A 19,281-nucleotide genomic window follows, 5' to 3' on the forward strand; every position below is an offset into this window, starting at 1 on the left:
AGCACAGACATCACAAGGGCAGCTGTAACAAGTCCGTGACTTCACGGAGGGGAGATCGAAAACTGTCATATCTTCCCCAACCCTGTGGACACTGAACGCTGGATGGCAAGAACGTTTGGGGACCGGAGGAAGCTTCCTTTGATCTACAGTCACGGGAAATGGATTGTCAGCATATCACGAACTGCCTGAACTTTGCCTAACCACATGGAATTGTCCCCATGCAACACGAACCAGAGAAGGGGATTCTGGGACTCGTAGTCCTTACCGGCGGCGAGTGGTGAGCACATGACCATTTTAAGGGGGCAGGGCGAACTCTGACCAATAAGGGCCAGCAGGACATATAAGTAGTGTTTGTTGCAGTCGCCTGAACATTGCAGGGCATCTGAGGAAGGCCGCCAGGCCGAAATGCATAATGCCGCAGATTCATTAAAGAGAGCTTCCACTGTCTCCCCTGTGTGGCCTCTGCTTCTTTGTGAGAGGAGGAGATTTGGTGAGATATCACGCGCGGATGCCAGGAACGCGCTACAGAGGTCCCGTTCTTCAAGGTTGGCCCGGGTCATACTGGTGATAAAACGTGCTCCGGCAAGTTTTTTCTTTGTCCAAGTTATTGGGAGACCCGGATCGCTCCACACAGCACAGACATCACAAGGGCAGCTGTAACAAGTCCGTGACTTCACGGAGGGGAGATCGAACTGTCATATCTTCCCCAACCCTGTGGACACTGAACGCTGGATGGCAAGAACGTTTGGGGACCGGAGGAAGCTTCCTTTGATCTACAGTCACGGGAAATGGATTGTCAGCATATCACGAACTGCCTGAACTTTGCCTAACCACATGGAATTGTCCCCGTGCAACACGAACCAGAGAAGGGGATTCTGGGACTCGTAGTCCTTACCGGCGGCGAGTGGTGAGCACATGACCATTTTAAGGGGGCAGGGCGAACTCTGACCAATAAGGGCCAGCAGGACATATAAGTAGTGTTTGTTGCAGTCGCCTGAACATTGCAGGGCATCTGAGGAAGGCCGCCAGGCCGAAATGCATAATGCCGCAGATTCATTAAAGAGAGCTTCCACTGTCTCCCCTGTGTGGCCTCTGCTTCTTTGTGAGAGGAGGAGATTCGGTGAGATATCACGCGCGGATGCCAGGAACGCGCTACAGAGGTCCCGTTCTTCAAGGTTGGCCCGGGTCATACTGGTGATAAAACGTGCTCCGGCAAGTTTTTTCTTTGTCCAAGTTATTGGGAGACCCGGATCGCGCCACACAGCACAGACATCACAAGGGCAGCTGTAACAAGTCCGTGACTTCACGGAGGGGAGATCGAACTGTCATATCTTCCCCAACCCTGTGGACACTGAACGCTGGATGGCAAGAACGTTTGGGGACCGGAGGAAGCTTCCTTTGATCTACAGTCACGGGAAATGGATTGTCAGCATATCACGAACTGCCTGAACTTTGCCTAACCACATGGAATTGTCCCCGTGCAACACGAACCAGAGAAGGGGATTCTGGGACTCGTAGTCCTTACCGGCGGCGAGTGGTGAGCACATGACCATTTTAAGGGGGCAGGGCGAACTCTGACCAATAAGGGCCAGCAGGACATATAAGTAGTGTTTGTTGCAGTCGCCTGAACATTGCAGGGCATCTGAGGAAGGCCGCCAGGCCGAAATGCATAATGCCGCAGATTCATTAAAGAGAGCTTCCACTGTCTCCCCTGTGTGGCCTCTGCTTCTTTGTGAGAGGAGGAGATTCGGTGAGATATCACGCGCGGATGCCAGGAACGCGCTACAGAGGTCCCGTTCTTCAAGGTTGGCCCGGGTCATACTGGTGATAAAACGTGCTCCGGCAAGTTTTTTCTTTGTCCAAGTTATTGGGAGACCCGGATCGCGCCACACAGCACAGACATCACAAGGGCAGCTGTAACAAGTCCGTGACTTCACGGAGGGGAGATCGAACTGTCATATCTTCCCCAACCCTGTGGACACTGAACGCTGGATGGCAAGAACGTTTGGGGACCGGAGGAAGCTTCCTTTGATCTACAGTCACGGGAAATGGATTGTCAGCATATCACGAACTGCCTGAACTTTGCCTAACCACATGGAATTGTCCCCGTGCAACACGAACCAGAGAAGGGGATTCTGGGACTCGTAGTCCTTACCGGCGGCGAGTGGTGAGCACATGACCATTTTAAGGGGGCAGGGCGAACTCTGACCAATAAGGGCCAGCAGGACATATAAGTAGTGTTTGTTGCAGTCACCTGAACATTGCAGGGCATCTGAGGAAGGCCGCCAGGCCGAAATGCATAATGCCGCAGATTCATTAAAGAGAGCTTCCACTGTCTCCCCTGTGTGGCCTCTGCTTCTTTGTGAGAGGAGGAGATTCGGTGAGATATCACGCGCGGATGCCAGGAACGCGCTACAGAGGTCCCGTTCTTCAAGGTTGGCCCGGGTCATACTGGTGATAAAACGTGCTCCGGCAAGTTTTTTCTTTGTCCAAGTTATTGGGAGACCCGGATCGCGCCACACAGCACAGACATCACAAGGGCAGCTGTAACAAGTCCGTGACTTCACGGAGGGGAGATCGAACTGTCATATCTTCCCCAACCCTGTGGACACTGAACGCTGGATGGCAAGAACGTTTGGGGACCGGAGGAAGCTTCCTTTGATCTACAGTCACGGGAAATGGATTGTCAGCATATCACGAACTGCCTGAACTTTGCCTAACCACATGGAATTGTCCCCGTGCAACACGAACCAGAGAAGGGGATTCTGGGACTCGTAGTCCTTACCGGCGGCGAGTGGTGAGCACATGACCATTTTAAGGGGGCAGGGCGAACTCTGACCAATAAGGGCCAGCAGGACATATAAGTAGTGTTTGTTGCAGTCGCCTGAACATTGCAGGGCATCTGAGGAAGGCCGCCTGGCCGAAATGCATAATGCCGCAGATTCATTAAAGAGAGCTTCCACTGTCTCCCCTGTGTGGCCTCTGCTTCTTTGTGAGAGGAGGAGATTCGGTGAGATATATATATATATATATATATATATGTACATATATATATATATATATAAAAAAATGCAAGGATGGCGTGCTTCCGCCGCTTGTGCAGCGGGCGTTCGACAGGGTCGCCAGACCCTCGATATATCCAAATCCTGCCACCACAATCCTTTAGGAAGAACCAGAGTCAAAGCCCAAGTAGCTCAGCCACAAAAAGGGCAAGGATCAACAGACGCCGCAAAGAGCGCCGGAAAAAGTGGAAATCAAAACAACAACAAAAAGAAAAAGCAGTACTGGCGCAACAAGAAGTGAATAAAACAAAGGATAATACTATAATTAATTTATCCACGGTAGTATTAACAACGGCGGAACAACAACTCTTGAGCTTGGGTCTTTCATACTGCCCCATAACAGATTTCAATTACACTTCAACCCGAATGGATGTGTTCCGATACATCCGCAAACTTAAACTGCGGAAATTCATTAACATCAAGGAAGGATTACAAGAGACTGGAATTACAAAAACAAGTGCCCCTTTAGCAGGATTAGAAGCCCGTGATGTTAGAGGACTTCTTACCCTACATCAATTAGGGGACCCCACCAGCAATAATGATGCCAGTCCCTCAACCCAGCAAGAATTGAGGGAAGCGGAAATACACCAAATGGGAGCAGGGGCGAGCCCATTTAAACCCGCCTCAAATTTTATTCCAACTATGCCAAAAGATGCGATTGACTCTTTTCATGAAGTAGTAACGGCAGATCTGAAAAAACTTTACCACCAGGTGAAACACCGTAAAAGAACCAAGGAATCTAAGGAAAAACAATACTGGGCACTGATTACCAAACTAAGAAATGACCATCAAATTATTGTCTGTACATCCGATAAGGGGGGTAATATCGTCATCTGGCCCCAAACCCAATATATTGAGGAAGCCAATCGACAACTGTCGGATGAAGTATGCTATCAAAAGACAAATTTGAAAAGGTATGACCAAGCAAAAGAGAAACTGCAAAAACTTCTTTATAAATACAAAAGAGAAGGACAGATCTCTTTAGAGGAATTCAAATTTCTCAATGTCGAAGAGCCGGTGATGCCTAGGTTTTACTTAATACCTAAGGTCCACAAAGGTAAAATACCAGTCCCAGGTCGGCCAATAATATCGGCCATAGACAGTGTAGCGGAACATTTGGCCCAATATACTGACTATTTCCTACAGTCCCTTGTTTCAGGTCTACCAACATACATAAGGGACACAGGGCATTTCTTACAAAAACTAAAGGACATGGCTTGGACACAAGACAGCTTGCTGGTAACTTTAGATATTGAAGGACTTTATACCAGTATAGACCACCAAACAGGACTCAAAGCGTTGGGGTATTTTTTAAGCACCAGGCCAGTGGAATGTTACAACCATAACAAGATGATAATCGAATTTGTAACATGGAGTCTTTATAATAACTATTTTATGTTTGGTAGAGAGATCTTTGTGCAAAAGAGAGGTGTGGCCATGGGGGCCTGCTTTTCCCCCAGCTATGCGTGCTTGCACGTTGGCTGGTGGGAGAAGCGGGTCCTCATGGGAGAACACCATGCTATGTTCTCAAAACATGTAGGGATGTGGGTTCGTTTTATAGACAATGTGTTTTTAATCTGGAAGGGAGATGAAGCGAGTGTGAAAGAATTCATCTGTAGATTGAATAATAACCAGGAAAATCTTAAATTCACTCATCACATTAGCAAGGAATCTGTGAATTTTTTAGATGTAAAGGTCTTTCATAAAGCAGGAAAAATCGCAACCACCCTACACAGAAAGGACACATCAGGGAACACAACCCTCCATGCCTCAAGTGCCCATCCCCGTCATGTCATAGACAACATTCCGTACGGGGAATTACTGCGTTTAAAAAGAATCTGCAGTAGCGAGGAAGAGCTGTCAGTGTGTATCTTAGAGGCATTGGTCAGATTCAGAGCCAGGGGATACAAGGACACTATTTTAAAGAGAGCGGTAGACAAAATGAACTAAAGAGAGAGGGAGTCACTATTTAAACCAGTGAACTCACCATCAGAAGGCAAGGAAGATTCGGCTGAATCTTCCATTAGGTTCATAACTGCATTTAGCCAGCAGGAGAGAAAGATTAGATCAATTCTCACAAAAAGCTGGCCGATACTTTTGACGGATGCAGTTTTATCACCACAACTGCCGGACTCTCCCAATATTACGTTTCGGAGGGGACCCTCCTTACGTACGCATGTGTCTAACCCATTTCCAGAACTACCAAAAAAGAAATCCTGTCTTCCACCTAAATTGGGGTTTTACAAGTGTACCAGTTGCAGGGCATGCAAGTTTGGGGTTAACACCCAGACTTACACTACTCCATTCAGCCCTGTTCCATTGCCAATCAGAGGGAACTACGGTTGCAAAACAGAGTATGCTGTTTATGTTCTGGCATGTACCTGTGGCCTGAGATACGTGGGTAGTACCAGGCTTCCGGTGCACGCCAGAATATTGCAGCATTTACGTGCAATCGTAAATAACGACAGTTCATATCCCGTGGCAAGACACTTTAAAAGTGTACATGCAAATGATTTGCAGTGTCCTAGCTACTTTGTCCTGACCTCAGTTCCAAGACCCAGAAGGGGAGGTCACAGGGACAAATTGCTCCGGCAATTGGAGTCTAGAATGATCCTTGAGCTAGACACTAAGGTACCAATCAGATTAAATACTACGGAAGACCTTTATCATTTTCTGTAAACTTCCTGTCTATCATGTTGAAGGTCTTCTGTTTACTCTGACCCCACAAACTTTATAATATTACAAATTTAGCTCCTATTGGTATGACCGTCCCCCGTCCTAATCACTCACAGTGTTTTAATTTAGTCCGTCATTTGATTTAAATAAACTTCACTCCCTTCCCTGTTTCTTCTTTTTCTTATCACGGTTTATAGTTCTAGGATAAAAGTATTACTATTCCTGAACTATACTGGTTGCACTTTTCACTTTAATATGAAAAGAAAACATTTTTTTTCCTTAGGTAGAACATGTACTACTATAATATAGGGGTTGCCATCAAACATAGATGTCCCCAGTTTGATACACTGAAAAACATGTTCATAGAACTAAATTATGAACTTAAAGGTTTAGGTCCAATGAGCCTCCTATTTATTGGCATGATTTGCACATCTGTAGTTATGTTTACAAATGCGACTATTTTGCACATTGAGGTGGTACCATAATTTGTACCACAATATAATACTGATTTTATATGAGATTTTTAAGTATGTACATTATTACTTTTAATCTATATGAAATTTTGTACTATGATATTTATATGTTTATTTATATTCATATTTATATTTATAGTAATGTATTTATGAGTGGCGATATTTTGCACATACAAACAGCAAGGAAATAATATGCACTTTATGGAGTATAACTCATATTGGACTATAAGCTAATTTTGAATTAACCAGCATTCATGCAGGTATTATGTTAACTTGGTTATTAAAATGTATCAAAGACATAGGAACAACCTAATAATACAACCATGTACCCCTTTTCAAACAAGTAGTTTTACTAGTAGTATGTTATCTAGTTTCACTAGTCACATGATGTATTCACATCATTTAAAGAGGGCATTGTGGGAATTTAAATCTGATGTGATCAAGGGCTTTTGCCCGAAACGCGTCATCTACTGCGCTGCTGAGTTTGCAGATATAAACCCTTTTGCCAAAAACTTTGGGACTCGTTGGTCTTTGTTTAAACAGCTGAATAGCTGGGAGGAATTTGAACTGAACTTTTCCATTCATACATACATATATATATATATATATATATATATATATATATATATATATATATATATATATATATATATATATATATATATATATATATATATATATACATATATATATATTCACAGAAAAAAACATAGGTTATAGTGGATATATAGTTAGGAATTTGCATTTACAAAACCTTGAAAATTCAATGAAAAAACCATTGGTTTTAGGCCATATATAGTTAGGGATTTGCATTTACAAAACCTTATTTTACTCGCATAAAACCATTGAAATTCCATATATAGTTATAAGCGCTAACTATATATTGCGCACCCGCAATCCACTGCTGATGATGTCACATATTACATCATTCATGACATGGTTAGTGACATCACTGATGACATCACTGATGACATCTCAAATGACATCACTGATGACATCACTGATGACAACATCCAGTGACTGTATGTTTCTGTAAAGTTAAAATATCTCTTACATATTGAAGAATGAGTGGATATATAAGTGTCTGGATGAAGGATTTAGTAGGTGCATGACTGACTGTATGAGTGAGTGATTAAATGTGTCTCACTGAGTGCATGGGTTAGTGACTAAACTGTCTTAATTTGTGCATCATTATGTCTGTTGTTCTGTAAACTGTTGCATGTGTTGATAAGTAGCTATATGAGTAACTATATGGGTTATTGATTGGTTGCCCAAGTATTTGTATTGGATACTGAGTGTGTGTGTGGGTGGCTGGGAGGTGTATGACTCTGTGCATAGATGTGTGAGCAGTTGATTCACTAGATGTATGGTTTCAAAAGTGCATGTGGAAACAGCTGTATGGGCGGTTGACTGTGTGCATGAGTGCATTGGTGAGTGAATTGATATCTCAGTGCTACATGTCAAAGTAAGTACATATGTAAAACACAGTACATGTGAGAGTTGACATATATAAATAACTGTGCATAAGAGCCAGTGAATGTGTGAGTGGCTGTATGGATCATTGTGAACTTGTATCAGGGATTGTATAATAGAGTAAATATGTGTTAGTATATGTTTGAATAAGTAAAGTTTGTATAACTGTATAGTTGAGGAAATGGAGGTGTGATTGATTCTTTGCATGACTGACTAGGTGTGTGAGTAACTCCATGGATGAGTGACAGTCTGTGAGTGTCTGTTTACACTGATTGTATCTAAGGTTATATTAGAGTCTGAAGAGGTTCATCGTATTATCACATGAATGATATCATCAGTGATGTTATCAGTCATGTCAAATGAGATGTTTTCAGTGATGTCATCAGTGATGTCATTTGAGATGTCATCAGTGATGTCATCAGTGATGTCACTAACCATGTCATGAATGATGTAATATGTGACATCATCAGCAGTGGATTGCGGGTGCGCGATATATAGTTAGCGCTTATAACTATATATGGAATTTCAATGGTTTTATGCGAGTAAAATAAGGTTTTGTAAATGCAAATCCCTAACTATATATGGCCTAAAACCAATGGTTTTTTCATTGAATTTTCAAGGTTTTGTAAATGCAAATTCCTAACTATATATCCACTATAACCTATGGTTTTTTCTGTAAATTTCATTGGTTTTTTAATAGCAAATATGAAAAGCTTTAAAATGTCAAGTACGTGATAGATAAAAACATTTTCGTATTTATGCACGCTGATGTGCTTTGAACGCTGCACCCCCCCCTCCCCTCTTTTGTCTTAGTAGTACTCTCTCTTTGCAGATAGTGAACGGTAGTTAACGCAAGCCTTTGCCCCCGTTGTAATCCGTCGTGCCTGCTTGTCTCTCCATTTGATTGACTGTTGTCCAAGCATTTACTGTTTTAGAATTGGTTCTCTTTGGATCATTCTCTATTTACAAACAAGCACAAAGTCGCAATACTCTGTTTAGTCTTTGCAGATAGTGAAAAATCGTGTAAAAAAATAAAAGTAATCGAGCAAAATCAGTAGGCCACTAATTGGATCTCTTTTTGACCTCGCTAAAATAGAAATATTAGGAACAACCCTTCATGAGAAATACGAAAATAGTGAGATGAACTGAGCTCCACACCATGAGGGCTGCAAGACAGCTCGGCTCCATCACCCATCCCGCACAAAATAATGACAAACCCTATGCAAATATTAAAAATATAGACAACACACCAGCAAAGAAACAGGGTAAAACATTTTATTAAAAAACTATTTACATAACGTTGGTTTATAAGATGATGTCAGTAGTGGACCGATGTGTGAATAGATCGAAAGCAGCACAAGGCTCCAAGATCCGGATGGCAAGCTCCTGGATGTTGGGTGCCATAGTTCAGAGTTCTGAGTTTGAGCCTTTTTCAATGCCTGTGCTTTGTTGAATCAAAATGGCGGCTTGACACAAAGCTGACTCAAGCGTTGCTACTGATGCTAAGCAGACCAAAACTGGTTTTCAGTTTGTACATTTTTCTAGATTTTTCAATCCAAGTTTGGTTGACTTTGTAGAACGATGGCTTCAAATTTTCAACATACGGTGTGGTGGCGCTGACTGGGAGGGGGCGCTTCGCTCCTGCCCCCTCCCCAAGTAAGATTTTCATACGTGAAAGTACGTTAATGGTTTTGGTCCCTGAGTTGCTTCGATGTCACTGCCATTCTCAAATAGCATAAGTTCTGGATGTTGGGTGCCATAGTTAAGAGTTCTGAGCAGTGCTTGTAACACTGTCTGAAGCTTATTTCCACCTACTGCAGCTTCACTATTCTCAAAGTAAGTGAGTGTCGTTTGTGGACCTGACTGCATTAGAAAACAATGTGATATGTTACCTTCCTAAACAGCTTGACGGAGGCCCTGAGGGGCGGTGTGATGGCCATGGACTCGGATAAGACGCTTGGCTCCGACACCCTCCCCAAGTCTTATAGCACTGGTGTAGCCTGAGATCGCCCCCGACATAGGCGGCCGGCTCCCGGGGTCCGGCGGAACTTTTTGCCTTTTGATGACTCTTCAATTCTGGACCTTGTCCCACAATCCGTTTCACCTGAAGACAAGCTGTTGTGGGGCGCCCCTTTACCGTTTTAGTTGCCATTCCGCCCGCTTTTGCTACACTGTACCTCTTCCGCCATTCAGCTGTTTACCGCCCGCTCTTGCGACTACAGCGTCTCGCTCACCATGTAGTTGAGTTGCTCCCGCTCTTGCGGTGCAGCGATAGGCGGCTGCCACATGGCTCTCAAAATGGCGGCCGGCTCTTCGGTTTTGGGCCTGGTCCACTAAAATGGCCCTGGGACACATTGGAACTCGGACGCTTCCCTGATAGGGCTTGGGTCCCATTCTCGAAAAGCGTCCCCTCAGCCGTGAAGATTCTACAAAAGTCTTGGGGGCCTCCGACTCCCGCAGGCTTCTGATGGGGAGCGACTGCCATGATTGCTCGTGGAATGGCCACGACGGAGCTACGAGATGGTAGTGGTCTCATGCTGACGCCAGCTTTAGTCTGAAACATTCAGAAACACTGTAGACTACCAATTCGATCAGTTCCGGTAGCGCCCCAACATGACCCGGAAGAGAAGAACTTGCCCTCCCCTCTTTGACTGATGGTTCTTGTTGCCTGTCCCCTCTGTTGTCATTTAACAGAACTTTTTGGACTGCTGAAAGGGGTTGTGTTCTGAACGCTGGTTGGTGGAGACATTTTGACTATATTCTTGACCTACGTTGTCGCGTAATGCGTTATATGACACGCCGCGTTAGCGCACCCGGAAGTGATCCGAGGCGCAGCGCGCAGCGCGTAACGTAAGCATAACAGGTCATGTGACTTGTTAATAAAACTTTTCATTGGTTCATTTTACTTTTGTTAATTTAATGATGAAAAGCTTGGTCATATGACCTAAAAATTACGCTTTTTATTGTTTTCGAATATTTTTTTTTCAAACATATGTTATAATATTCCAGGCTAATGTACTTTCCCGGAAAATTTACAACTGTCTTGCAAGTAAAATATATTCCTTTTTCGAGAAAAAGGGCGTTTCTTCCTTCCATGACGGAACCGTTGAGTAAAAGAGATTCGGCCTGCTGTCTTAGTCGCCGATACGCCTGATTATCAGATTCTTATCGATCACTTTATGTTGCAGACATGAAAAACACAACTGCCCTTGACCATTTATCTTTACTGCGTTCCTACATATTATACCTTTTATCCGTCATGTAATTGGACTGCTTTATTTCACTTGCCTTTTACTGATTCGAAAACAGTGACTAAAAGTAAAAACTTTACCAATGTAAATACTACTACCGTGTTTTGTTTTAAAAACCTTTATTGTGAAAATGTCAGTATACAAATACGGGCCTATAACCACGTGGGCCGGCCACGGAGCAAACTGAAATCGTATATGATGAGGAGACATTTACACTGTAGAGGAACGTAACGAGCGGGCCATTAGGTTGCAAGAACTAAGGTGTCTAACAGTTGCGGAATCGGTGGACATACATTTTGTAATTAAAATAGGACAGGGCCACTTACAATAACATTTTCTAGATATACATTTGCGGGCAAGGAGTTACGAGTCCCATTTATACCGGCGCCATTTTGGGCGAGGCCGGGCAGGTCCAAGATATAGTCAAAATGTCTCCACCAACCATCGGCCAGACCAGAACCCCTTTCGGCCCTTTATGCTACAAGATGGTGTCTTCCATTCAGAAAATATTGTTGCCAGCATTTTGAAAGGAAACAGAAACAGCCGTTCTCCTAGTGAGTTTCACATTGTTACATTTAGGAAGAATGTTGAAGAGTAGTATGTGGAAAATCTGAAGCCATTTTTCTACAAACTCTTAATCAGACTTGGATGGAAAAAAAAAACATGAAGAATGTACAAACTGAAAACCAATTTTTGTCTGTATAGCATCAACAGTAACGCTTGAGTCAGCTTTGTGTCAAGCCGCCATTTTCATTCAATCAATAGCGTCCCCCTGCACACATTCAGGGACCTGGTCGTGTCTTCAGATGAAACGGATTGTAGGAAAAGAAGCAGAAAGGAAAAGGCAAAAAGTTCCGCCGGACCTCGGGAGCCGGCCGCCTATGTCATGTGCGACCTTTGGCCACACAAGGGCAATAGTGAAGCTGCAGCAGATGCAAATAAGCTTCAGACAATCTTACAAGCACTGCTCAGAAATCTCAACTGAGGCACTCAACATCCAGGACTTGCCATTCGAATCTTGGCGCCTTGTGCTGGTTCCGACCTATTCACACATCGGTCCTGGATCTCGGCGCGTTCGACTCACTGTACCGCAACAGTGACCGCAATTCAGCTGGACAAGCCGCCATTTTCATTCACTCAATAGCGTCCCCCTACACACATTCAGGGACCTGGTCGTGTCTTCAGATGAAACGGATTGTAGGAAAAGAAGCAGAAAGGAAAAGGAAAAAAGTTCCGCTGAACACCACCTTGGGCAATAGTGAAGCTGCAAAAGGTGCAAATAAGCTTCAGACAGTCTTCAACTTACTCTGATTCTTATAATAAACTTCAGATAGTCTTACAAGCACTGCTCAGAACTCTCAACTGAGGCACTCAACATCCAGGACTTGCCGTTCGGATCTTGGCGCCTTGTGCTGGTTCCGACCTATTCACACATCGGTCCACTACTGACATCACCTCATAAGCCAACGGGGCACCCCACGCCGACTTTCGGCGCAGCATTGTAGGATGGCCACACCAGTGCGGCAACTTGCTGGACACAACATCGGGGCCATCCAGATCTCGGCGCGTTCGACTCACTGTACCGCAACAGTGACCGCAACTCAGCTGGACACGCCGTCTTTCGGCGCAGCATTGTAGGATGGCCACACCAGTGCGGCAATTTGCTGGACACCACCTCGGTGCCATCCGGATCTCGGCGCGTTCGAGTCACTGTACCGCAACAGTGACCGCAATTCAGCTGGACACGCCGTCTTTCGGCGCAGCATTGTAGGATGGCCACACCAGTGCGGCAATTTGCTGGACACCACCTCGGTGCCATCCGGATCTCGGCGCGTTCGAGTCACTGTACCGCAACAGTGACCGCAACTCAGCTGGACACGCCGTCTTTCGGCGCTGCATTGTAGGATGGCCACACCAGTGCGGCAATTTGCTGGACACCACCTCGGTGCCATGCGGATCTCGGCGCGTTGTGCTGCCTTCGGCCTATTCGCACATCGGTCCGCTACTGACGCCGCCTCACGTGCCAACGGATTTTCTACGCTTTTTGTAGCCCTATGCCGCATAACAGGTCATGTGACTTGTTTATAAAACTTTTCATTGGTTCATTTTACTTTTGGTTTCCTAAAGATGGAAGGCTTGGTCATATGACCTAAAAATAACACTTTTCATTGGTTTAGAACATTTTTTTTTCCCAAACGATGAAAGCCCCACCTTGTTTCTGGATCATTCAGACTGAAACTGGCGTCAGCATGAGAGCACCACCATCTCGTGGCTCCGTCGTGGTCATTCCGCGAGCAATCATGGCAGCCGCTCCCCACCGGAAGCCTGCGGGAGTCGGGGGCCCCCAAAACTTTTGTAGAATCTTCACGGCTGAGGGGACGCTTTTCGAGAATGGAGCCCAAGCCCTAGCAGGCAAGCGTCCGAGTTCCAAGGTGTCCCAGGGCCATTTCAGTGGACCAGGCCCAAAACCGAGGAGCCGTCCGCCATTTTAAGAGCCATGTGGCAGCCGCCTATCGCTGCACTGCAAGAGTGGAAGCAACTCAACAACATGGTGAGCGAGACGCTGTAGCCGCAAGAGCGAGCGCAACTCAGCTAGATGGCCGCCACCTGGGGAGGCCCGTTCACGCCGCCTCCCCCACCCCCGGGCCGCCGCACGCCAATTTTCGGAGCAGCATTGTAGGATACCAAAACCAGTGCGGCAGTTTACTGGACATCACCTGGGTGCCTGTCGTACATGTTGTGTCAGCCATGTGACACTGGACACAGTCCCATCAACATCTCAACGCGTTCTGCTGCCTTGGGACTATTCGCACAACAGACCGCTACTGACGAGGCCTCCCCCCGCACCACCCGGGACGCCCCACGCTGTTTTTCTGTGCTGCATTGTAGGATCCCAAAACCAGTGCGGCACCCAGGCGACATCACCTGGGTGCCGTCCAGAACTCTGCACGTTGTGCTGCCTTGGAACTATTCGCACAAAAGACAGCTTCTAACCATTGTTGCTTTTTGTGTTGAAAAATGTTTAAATGTTTTTAGTTTTTGTTCCGTTCGTTATAGTTAATAGTTAATAAAGTTTTATAATCTTACTTTGTTGGAGTGTTATCTATTTTTTTTAAAACGGGTGAATGGGGCCTTGAATCGGGTTATTGTCATGTGTGGGCTTTGGAAGTGTGCTGCTGCAGGATCGGACATTTCAAACTCAAATGCACGTTCTTTTTCTTACCTTTCCGAAGCATGGAGCGCAATAGCAGGCAGAGAAAGGGTGATGCACGTGTTGAACACTACCTGACCTGGCAAGTTGCTGGCAGTGCCCCCCCGCCCGCTCCTGAAAGAGGGCACACACACACCGCCGCCCCGAGTACTTCACAAATCTTTAAAAGACCATGCGCTTGTTCATGAGGCTTAAATGGTTTATCACCTCTTCTAGAACCCCTGCATCGACCCTCTGACGTTTCCTGGAAAAATTACCATGTAACACAATACCAAGCCCTGTCAGATGAAACCCCCAAGGAATCGTGGGGCATATTATCAAGGGGGTTTATCTCCGCTTTTTTGGCTTTAAAAGCCAAGAAAGCGGAGATAAAAATATCTCCCTATTACCAAGCTGTCGCTAACACCAGTTAGTGACAGCTAAAAGGAGATAGCGACCATCTTGGGCCCCGCTTTGCTTGTCAGTGATACTTATCACTAATGACATGCAAAGCGGGCGTGCCAAGATGTTAGCGACTGGAAACAGTCCCTAACATCGCTATCTCCTATTACCAACTTTTGGAGATATTCGCGCTAAGCGCGAATATCTCCAAAATCTAACACCTGCCCTGAGCAGTTCTTAGCCATGTTATCCAGTGGGAGGTGGATAACATGGCTAAGAGCATTTGCTCGATAATACATGAATATCGCTGACTTTTCTGCGATAATAGCAAGGTTTATCTGCGATAAAAATCGCCGATGTGCGGCGATAATTTTTGTCTCTAAACAAATAAGAGACAAAAATTATCGCTAGATGTTGGTAATATGCCCCCGAGTTTTTGCTTGCAGAAATCGGGAGGCGGGAGACTAGCACTGAAATCAGTAGTCACACGCCTGAATCGGGAGGGTTGGCATGTCTGAATTCTCTACAGCTGGGACCATAAACTACATCCGCAGGGGTAGGTGATAGCCTAGGTCCGGCCTGGACAATCGGACACAGAGGAAGAGGAGTGTCAGAGGGTGCGGTAGTGAATAGGGTGAAAGAGAGGTGTCGGGAGGGCACAGGGTGTGATTCTCAGAGAAGAGCAGCGCAGATGGGGGGAAGTATATGGCCCATGCATGAGAGACAGAGCGGGGATGACCAGTGCGTGGGGGAGATGCTTGCGAGGGTGGGAAGCCATGCTGAGGATCGGCGGCGTGCAGAGAGTGGGCCTGGTCAAGGCATCTAAAATGGCTGCCGTGCACGACAAAATTGTGGCATTGGACAAAAAGGCAAGATGGCGCAGACAATGTTTTTCAATAAGGATTCATTTATAACAAAATATTTACTCGCAGTGACAAAATGGTGGTCAACACTTCCTGATTTCCATCGAATCGAACGTTAACAAACGTCACGCAACAAAAAAAAAAAAAAAAAGCTCACGCACAGAGCAGTTTTTAACCATGTTATCCAATGGAAGGTGGATAACACGGCTAAGAGCATTTGCTGGATAATACATGAATATCGCTGACTTTTCAACGATACTCATGCATTGTGGCCGATGTGCGGCGATAATTTTTATCTCTAAACAATTAAAACGAAGCACAAAATGGCGAATTCCCGTTTCGCTACCAGTTTGCGGCCCAGTTCGCGGCCCGTGAAGCGCTTCTACCGTGAAAAATCATTTTTTTTTTCTTTTCCCCACGGGACCCTTTAATAACCCCAACAACATTCCTAGGGGGTCAAGAGGGGGATACCTTGCCCCCTTTCATTAAATTCCCCTTTCATTTTTCACCTCTTCTTCTCTCTCGATCCTACCGAGAGACAAGATGGCGGCCGCTCCGGACTGTTTAGAATGTTGACAGACACCGGAGAGCCAATCAGCTTTCTGCACGCAAAGTTCCGAAACGCGAAAAGTAAGCGGACCGGATCGCTGCCCGGAGCGCTGTTACAGATATATATCTTGATTTAAACGTTAATTTCTCAAAATCCACTGAAGCACATATATTGAGACCTAGCAAAGGCACATCGGGCTAACAGTCCCTACAATTTTGCCAAGTTTCGTGCAAATCCATTCAGCCGTTCGAGCTAAAAGTGAGTCCAACCGCCCTATGGAAAACTCAATGCAAAAAACGCGTTTTGGGACCCCCCTTTTTTCTCAGCCCCCCCTTGACGAAACCCCACCAAATTTTCAGGGGCTGCTCAGAAACAAAATGTGCCATTTTCCTGAAAATTTCAGCCGATTCCGTCCACAAACGCCAAAGTTATTAGACATAGAATTTTCAGAAATCCCATAGGGAATTAATCCTAACTATATATACCTACTGGCGATAGCCAGTAGGTAATATATATATATATATATATATATATATTCACTAAAAAAACCATAGGTTTTACACACGTTATAGTTAGGAAATAGCAAATACAAAACCTATGAAATTCCATGAAAATACCATAGGTTTGACACATGTTATAGTTAGCTGGACATTTCACTCATATAAAACCATTGAAATTCCCCCGTTATAGTTACTTCAGCTAACTATAACTCGCGCACCCGCAATGCACTGCTGATGACTTCACATATTACATCACTGATGACATCATCTATTAAATGGGTTAGTTCTGAAAATTAAATATATTTCATATATGCATATCTGAAGGTTGGTGGAACAAGAATTGAGTATATAAGTGTATAAATGGTTGCTTTTTTGGTGAAAAATAGATTGTATAACTGACTGATTAAGTATATCTTAATGAGTACATGGGTTAATGAGTAATGTTTAAATATATACATATCTGTGTCAGTCTGTCAGTTTCTGTTTAAGTGGCTGCATGTGTTGGTGAGTAGCTATATGACTGATACATTATGTCTATATAGGTTATTGTTTGTTTGATTATTAGTTAGAGTTTCTGAGTGTCTAAGCGTTAATATGCCACATTAGGAGATCTTACATACTGCATACATGCATGAATGACATACTGTTTCTATATGTTGTAGGCAGCATATGTCCTACACTGTATAGGTGAATAACTGTATGTGGGTAGTAGATATATAGGTTATCATTTCTTTGTTTTCTGTATGAATGTATATATTAATGTGTAAGTGAATAAATTACGTTTTTAATAGTGTTTTTCTGACTAAGAACATATGTTTTAAATTAATACATATACGTTATGTGTGAGTAACTCTTTGGTTGAGTGTCAGTGTGTAACAGGATGATTTGGATGTATCAATGTATAAGAACATATGATGACTGAATACATATATGAGTCACTGTATTTAATATGTGAGTGACTGTATATGTCTGTTGATGAATAAGTGATTGTGTATATATGTTTTCAAATTACTAAATAGGTGTGTTCTAAGTGGCATTGGTATGCTTATTGTATTTAAAATATTATTTTCTATTTTTGAGTATGTGTAATAAAGATTATATTAGGGTGAGTAAAGGTCTGTCACTCTTCTACAAAAATGATGTCATAGGTGATGTCATTTTAGATGTTATCAGTGATGTCATGAGTGATGTCACTGACCATGTCATAAGTGATGTAATATGTGAAGTCATCAGCAGTACATTGTGGGCGCGCGAGTTATAGTTAGATGAAGTAACTATAATGGAGGAATTTCAATGGTTTTATATGAGTGAAATGTCCAGCTAACTATAACATGTGTTAAACCTATGGTTTTTTCAGTGAATTTCATAGGTTTTGTAAATGCTATTTCCTAACTATAAAGTGTGTAAAACCTATGGTTTTTTCAGTGAATTTCATAGGTTTTTTAAATGCAACTTCCTAACTTTAACGTGTTTAAAACCTATGGTTTTTTCAGTGAATTTCATAGGTTTTTTAAATGCTAATTGTTAACTATATCGTGACTGCAACCTATAGTTTTATCAATAAATTTCAGCAAATGTTTTTATCTGAAAAAAACAGTTTTCTTGACTGGCAGAGTTGTTTAGGGACTCCTTGTAAAGCTCTAGTGGATTAGGGAGTCTCTACCTTGCCTTATTTTGAACGTTTTGAAATTTGTCAGTAAATGGAGGAGAACGCACTGTTAAAGATTAGACTGCAAACGTCAACATTATCGGCGCCATCTTGCCCCTTTCAAGCTCATTCGTGCACCATGGCCTCCCTGTCCCTCGCTGATAGCCAGCGCGTCTCTCTCTCTCTCTCTCCTGACCTCGCAGGCATCCCCCGCACGCTGACAACCCCCTCGCTCTCACATGCCTTGGGTCATAAACCCCTCTTCAGCACAGATCTGCCTCAGAATCCCATCCTGTTCCCAGCGCGACACCTCCCTTCATTCCTTTCATAGTCTCAGGCCCTTTGATGCAAACCCCCCTTTTTCCTGTGCCCGTTGTCTTCCTTGTTCCCAAGCCACCACCTGGCCCTGTGGATACTGTTTATTACCCCGTACAGTAGGAAACCTCCCCTCCCCATCAAAAGACCCTCGAGCCGATCAAAGGCCCCCACTCTATGAGATCCGATCAAACTCCACACATTCCGTGAATCGGCGGAATGTCCAGCTGCGCGATAATCATCACCTGTTGTGACCGGGGTGGGGAATTCAACTGTAAATGTATGTGGGAACGGGCCTGAAGGGGAGATTCCGAGGATGTTCTTTCACATATCAAAGTGTTGCAAGAATGTGTTACGTGCAATAAAGATCATAAACCTGTGTATAAGAGGCCAGGCGTCAGAGATGCGGTTAGAGCACCTCGTGACGATACTTGCTGTCCGAATTGATGTGTTCTCCTCCGGAGAGAATAAACCCTCGTTTCCTGCTTTTCAGTCTCCAGCGCCTGCTTCTTCATTGATTAATATTGGTGGGTCATTGAGGCGACACCGCCGGGCAACACAAAAGGGTCTTTGGTCACTGGTTGTCTTTGCACCCTTTTACAATTGGCGTCCCAAGCGTGGGGCCCATCAGCGACTTGTGGATCCAGTGGGAGAGGTCCTGATGACAGAGTGAACGACTGCAACGATCGGAAGGTACCCTGTCCGATAGACCCTCGTCTGACAGCCGATCATCCGAACTTCACTGGTTCCGAACGGACCTCTCTCGAGTGATCTACGGTCCTGACTGGGAACCATCAGGAGTGCCACGAGGAGTACGAAGAGAAGAGGACGATCGGGCGCTGGATTCGGAAGACAAGAAACTGTCCATGCGGTCCGGG

Source organism: Lissotriton vulgaris, chromosome 8 (genome assembly GCF_964263255.1).
Source record: "Lissotriton vulgaris chromosome 8, aLisVul1.2, whole genome shotgun sequence".
NCBI lineage: Eukaryota > Metazoa > Chordata > Amphibia > Caudata > Salamandridae > Lissotriton > Lissotriton vulgaris.